This window comes from Meriones unguiculatus (assembly GCF_030254825.1).
Source record: "Meriones unguiculatus strain TT.TT164.6M chromosome Y unlocalized genomic scaffold, Bangor_MerUng_6.1 ChrY_unordered_Scaffold_32, whole genome shotgun sequence".
Classification (NCBI taxonomy): domain Eukaryota; kingdom Metazoa; phylum Chordata; class Mammalia; order Rodentia; family Muridae; genus Meriones; species Meriones unguiculatus.
In genome coordinates, this window is record NW_026843711.1 from 8699079 (window position 1) to 8706050 (window position 6972).

Below are 6972 nucleotides of genomic sequence, written 5' to 3' on the forward strand. Positions count from 1 at the left end.
GCTGGTGGGAATGTAAACTTGTACAACCACTCTGGAAATCAATCTGTCGCTTTCTCAGACAACTAGGAATAGTGCTTCCTCATGATCCAGCCATACCACTACTGGGCATATATCCAAAAGAGGCTCAAGTACACAAAAAGGACATTTGCTCAACCATGTTTGTAGCAGCTTTATTTGTAATAGTCAGAAGCTGGAAAAAACCCAGATGCCCCTCAACTGAAGATTGGATGCAGAAATTGTGGTACATCTATACAATGGAATATTACTCAGTAATGAAAAATAAGGAAATCATGAATTTTTCAGGTAAATGGTGGGATCTGGAAAGGATCATCCTGAGTGAGTTGTCCAGGAAGCAAAAAGACACACATGGTATATACTCACTCATATAGACATACAACATAGGACAAACCCACTATAACCTGTGCATCTAAAGTAACTAAACAAGAGAGAGGACCCTAACAAAAATGTCCAATCCCCATCAGGAAAGGCAAAGAGGATGGACATCGGAAGAAGAAGAAAACAGGAAACAACCTAGGAACCTACCACAGAGGGCCTCTGAAAGCCTCTGCCCTAAAGACTATCAAAGCAGATGCTGAGCCTGATGGGCAACTGTTGGGCAGAGTGAATGGAATTTTAGGTAAGAACTGGGAAATAGTAAGAGCTGGAGAGGACAGGGTCTCCGCAAGGAGAGCAACAGAACAAGAAAATTTGAATACAGGGAACTCCTAGAGACTCATACTCCAAACAAGGACTATTCATGGAGATAACCCAGAACCCCTGCACAGATGTAGCCCAGGGCAGTTCAGAGTCCAATTGGGTTACACAGTAATGTGAAGAGGGACTGCCTCTGACATGAACTGACTGGCTTGCTCTTTAGTCACCTCCTCCTGAGGGGGAGCAGCCTTACCAGGCCATAGTAGAGGACAATGCAGCCACTTTTGATGTGAACTGATGGACTAAGATCAGAAAGGAGAGGAGAACCTCCATTATCAGTGGAATTGGAAAGTGGCATACATGCAGAGGGAGGAGGGAGAGTGTTATTGGGAGGGGAGGAGGAAGGGGCTTATGGATGGATGCAGAATGAATAAAGTGTAATTGATGAAAAATTTAAAAAAAGGGGGAAAATAATTTAAGAACCTTAAATGACATTCATAAGTGGAGGAAAACATGGAGTTAGTCAATTTACATGGAGCATGTCTCACCCCTGGGGGCAATGGTCTCCTGAACCTACTCAGACCTCAGACACTACCACTGCTAGTTCTAGAACTGATGCAGGATGTTCCAACGAGGGGGTTAAGGCTTCTCATAATATTTCCTATAAGCCCACACCTGTTTGTTTATATCCCCCATTTCTATTCATTATTAGCCAGATAGAGCCAAGTAATTGTGGTAATGATACTTGCTTTTTTGCCCAATGCAGGAATGTTAGTAAATTTACTAGCTGGTTACTCGCATGCCTTGCTGGGTGCCTGTGCCCATTGATGCCCCTCAGGCTATGACTCTCTTCAGACAGAAAAGGGATCTTGGAACTACAGCCACCATTGTTACTACCATCTCATTGGCGGCTGTTGGAGCTACCACCAGGGCATTAGCCATGAGTCATACTGGGCAGACTGCTCAAACCCTGAATAATCATTTAGCCAATGTAGCTCATGCCTTAGTTGTACATAAAGGAATTAATTAATCTAAAACAAAAAGGGGGAACTCTAGAGAGCTGCGAAATGCCACGCCTTAAAGATGGAGCTGGTTTCTGCCTTCCACCTTCCTGGTGGTGAGTGCTCTCTGTCAGGAACAACTCAGCATTTGGCTAAGGATGAGGATCTGGATTGCTTCCTTTTATGTGGACCTATCTGCATTGCCCATGTGGCATGATGGAGTTGGCTACCCAGAGGATATTTAAGCTGTGGGCTGGCTTTCCCCAGGGTCAGATGATTGTTCAAGGTTCCTGAATAAACTCTATTGAAAAAAAAAGAAAGAAAGAAAATGGAAAGATCTCCCATGCACTTGGCTTGGCAGGATTGACATAGTGAAAATGGCCATCTTAGCAAAAGCAATGTACAGATTCAATGAATTCCAATCAAATTACCAACACAATTTTTTGCAGACCTGGAAAAATAAATTCTTAATGTCCAATGGAATAACAAAAAACCCAGAATTGCTAAAACAATTCTCTCCAATAACAGCTCTTCTGGAGGTATCTCCTTCCCAGATTTTAAGCTGTATTATAGAACAAAAGTAATAAAAACTGCATTGTACTGGCATAGAAACAGGATGGTGGAACAAATGGACTAAACAGAAGAAGCAGAAATAAACCCACATACACACAATTATGGACACCTGATCTTTGACAAAGATGCCAAAACCATACAATGGAATAAGATAGCATCTTCAAGAAATGGTGCTGGTCTAAAATGCTGGGGAAGTGGCCTTTTCAGGGAAACTTAGGTCATTAGGACCGTCTTGTGTCTGCAAGTGAAGGGTTGTAAAGGGAGGGTAAAGGAAATGGGCTGCAGGCTGAACTAGGACTGCAGCCTCTGGTTCTGGCATAAGTATGGAGATAGGGAGGGAACTCAGAAATGTTGGGGTAGTGCAGTCTTGTCCCTACCTACTTCAAGGGATTTGGTACTGCCTCTAGAATACCTTTTGAAAAACTTTTCAGTTTGAGAATCTACCTCAGCCAAGTCAGGTTGGGAATGTCTGACCTGAAGAATATCACTAATCAAATTCCAGTAATAAAATGTCTGGACAGGCACCTTTTGTGGACCAGAAGAATCATAAATATTTTTAAGACAATTTCCAACTTTACGCCAGCGTATTACATCAATAGTGCCTTCTTGGGGAAACCAGGGGCAAATATTAGTAATTGAAACAAAGAAGCTAACGAAATCCTTAACCCTTACTGAAGGAGTCTGGTAATTGCAATTCTGCCTCTTGTCCTTGGCAGATGCCGGTCTTATCCATCATTCCATTTCTCAGATACTGTCCTTGACATTCAGTCTCTGCAGGCAGGGTGCTCTGAGCCTGAGAAGTAGATAGTAAGCTCCCTGCAACCTTGAGAAACAGACTGCAAACTTTGTGCAACCTCGAGTGAGACCTCTCATGTTTTGGCTAAGTAAAATTGCCTGCCTGAGAAACTCCTTGCACACTTTTGCCTATGTAAGTGTTAACCTGACACCCATTAAATCAGCATGTAGACTTGGTGTCCTTCCCTGTGTCACCCTGTCTCTCTCTCTGTCCAGCTGTATCTCAGGTGGTATTTAGTTGTCACTGCTGGCAGATGATATCCAGCCTCTTTAAATGAAGAGCAAACCAAAACCAGAAATGAAAGCAGAAAGCCAGCACACACACACACACACACACACACACACAAAAAAAAAAAAAAAAAAAAAAAAAAAACGGAGACAAAGAAAAGAACAATAGCAGTACCTGCTTTTTAAACATTTACATATATTTTTAAAACCTGTTTTTGTAATATTAAAACAAAGCATGCTCTTTAGGAGTGAAATCATAAAGCACATTTACAATTTTAAAAGTAAAACCAACTTTAAAATTTACCAGTGCAAACAATCCAATTTTATTTTGGTTATTATTATTTTGTATTATTATTATTATCATTATTACTGTTGATTTTATTTTAATTGTTCTAATTCTCTTAATAACTGAACTTGTTTCCTTTCCAATTGGACTTTCTCTTGAAGAACAGTAATATCTTCCTGCAATGGTCATTATCTCCTGCACATGTGGCAGTGAAAGCCATTGGGGACAGGGGGTGGGCAGAGGGCAAGGCAGCCAGTCTGAATTATGAGACTTGGCAGTTTCTTCCTCTGACACCCTTTCATCCTCAATATCTATCTCTTAAATTATTTTTGGCTCTCAAATTACACAAATCAGTTTGAGCTCCTTTATGAACAATTGGAATAACCTTAGAAGTACTTTTTCTTTTTACTTACATACCTTCAACTGGGAAGAAGGGACATAACTCATTTACAAACTAAAGTGTATAAGGGCATTTCTCCCAATTCATCCTGTTTATTTTAACACTGACATTAAAGTCCCATAAATAACTCCCTGCTACTGCTCAGCCCAATGATTGAGCTGCCTGCCTAACTTGTCTTCCTCTGTGCGGTGGGCAGTATCATGAAGCACTGTTTTTACTTAGGCATCTGGAGCTCCAAAAACCAGTCTTTCTCACTTTTGACCCTCTTTTTCAAGGTCCCTTTTTTGGGCACCAACTGACCCATCCCACAGGATAGTTGAACAGGATCCACCTGAATGAGGGAAATTGGGAGACAGAGATGTGAAGAATGGAGGCAAGACAGATTCCTGATCAAGTCTCAATTTACTGAATGTGCACACAACACTAATAAAGCAAAGGGTACAAGCAATGTTTTTTTCACTGTAGCAACATATTTGTGCGACCTGGCAAGGCATGCAGAATTAACTCAAGGTTAATTAATGCCACATGCAGAATTAACTCAAGGTTATACAAAGTTTGCTGTCTGGTTCCCAAGGGTGCAGGGAGCTTCTCAGGCTCAGAGAAGTCCACCTGCAGAGACTGAGTGCCAAGGACAATCTCTGAAAAAATGGAACTACTGATAAGACCAGCATCTGCCAAGGCCAGGAGGCAGAATTCCAATTACCAGATTCCTTCACCTTACTCCTCCCATCTTGAGGTAGTCCTTGAGAACCTGTAAAAATAAGTCCTGCTTACTCCCATAATTTATCATTGTGACTTACCTCTTACTAATTTACTGCTTCAGAAGATTCCAAAACTCTTTTATGGTTTGAGATATCTCCTGCAAGATATCTCAAGAATTTTTCCTTAAGATGTCTCAAGGATGATCCAAGACTGATGAGTAGATGTTCTCACCTAAATCTATCATCCATAACCTAGGGTCCTAGTGTGGTTTTTGGTAACTTTTCCATTAATTGGCATTAGTTGGGAGCCATTTGGCTCCCCCAAATGGCTTTGGCTCACTAGTTGGCTTTCACTTCAGTAAATAGCTTTGTATCCAGGCATGCCTGTAGTTTCCAACCTAAGGAAGCTACATCAGGAGGATCACAGAAAGCTTGAGAACAGCCTGGACTTCATGGCAGGATTCTGTTTCAAAAATGGGAAGAATTAAGGGGTGCAGGTAGTCAACTATCCAGGGAAATGTCTCAGCAATTGCTACTTGGCCCATCTGCACAAGGCTCTGAACTCCAACAGCCCCTCTTCTTTCCATTGCAAGCAAGGGATAGGCCCTTTGACGTTTGTTACTGGCAGGCTTAAAAAAAAGCACTTTTACCCTGTGGATGCAGGGGGATGGTAAAAAAGCAGGCTGTCTTATAAAAGTCATACCTGTCTTATAAAAGTCAGCAGGGATGTCTACAGGGGTAGGCAGTCCTGGTTATAAAGCACCCATGGTAAGCATAGTTTCATTAACTTCTCTTAGGTCTTGCACTAACCTCCATTTGCCAGATTTTTCTTAACAACAAAAATAGTTTTTTTTTTTTTTTTTTTTTTTTTTTTTCCAAGGAGGAGGAGTAGGTTCAATGTGACCAGTGGCTAACTGTTCTGAGGCTAAAGGCCATTGGTCAACCCAAACAGATTCATCAGATTTCCAAGTGATTTTGTCTGTATGGAGTTGAGGGATGCCAAGCAACATTAGGCTAATTTTGTCATGCCTACTCCTGAATGGTCATGTTTTCAATTACCTGGATAGGTTCTTTTATTCCCTGTGAATGTTTTCATAAGCCTTGTCTGGGAAGGAAGGTCTATTTTATTTTTAGCATTTGGTGTGTTAAAATTTCATTTGGACTATACATAATGAGATTGAACTGGGAAAGAATATCCCAACCCCAGAGATTAGATGGTAGGCCAGACCCACACAGTATTTCCTTCCTCATCTGTCCATGTGAGGAGTTGAGAACTTTGCTGGGGATTGGACTTTCATCCCATGATCCTGATGTTGGTTAAGGAAGCTGAAAGGGGCCTGGAGGGAGGCCATTTGTGTGTGTGTGTGTGTGTGTGTGTGTGTAATTATGGTGGCATCAAAGATTTTTCCATACAATTTTAAATTGAGGAAGGGTAGATCCTGAGTAATAGTCTGAATCCAGTAAGCATGGAAGGAACCAAAATTATTGCTGCCTCTAGATTTTCAAAAGATATTCTGGTTAAAATGGGTGAGGGGAAGCAGTAAAAGCTGAGCAATTCTTTGTCCCTAGTTACCAGTTAAGAGACCAGAAGTGGAAGTAGCTAGAATCTTTATCTCTCCTGTATAATCATTGTCAATAACTCTGGCAGAGATATGTAGTCCTTGGAGAATTGAACTAGAGAGACCAAGAAGTAGTACAAAGGTGCCAGGAGGCAAGGGGCCAAAAATCTCCCCTATGCAAGACCTGAATTCCCAGGTGTTAGGATTGTGCTGATGGAGGCACACAAGTCCAACCCTGTTCATCCTGCCTGTTGCTATGCATAGGGAGGGATGGCCTGATTGTTTGGGAATGGGGGAAATGTTTGAGATGGCTGAACTTGAGGGGTTGATGTTAGGGGGACAAACGCAATAGCCCCAGAGGTTTCTTTCATGTTCGGGGCCAGAGACAGGGCCCTTAAGAAGTTACCCCGCTTTGGTAGGGGATTGCCTAGAGTATCCTTTTTAGAGTGACAATCTGAGGCCCAGTGTTGTGGGGACCTCAAGTAGAAGCCAGATGTTGCTCCGTTTTATTGCCCTTGCTTCCTTGGCAAAATGTCATGGTTGTTTGCAAATAAAGCAAACTTTAGGGAGGGTGCCCTGAGTTAGGCCCTAGAATGCAGCTCAAACAGCTATGCCAATAGAATGAGCTGAGCTGATGCCTGCATAGTACTTGATATAAACAGAAATGTCTTTGCTTTCAGGGTATGGCCTTAAGGCAGCTTGGCAGGGAGGGTTAGTATTTTGGAAAGCCAGAGGTTTTATGAATTCACTCTCATTTTCATGTGAGCCCAGAATC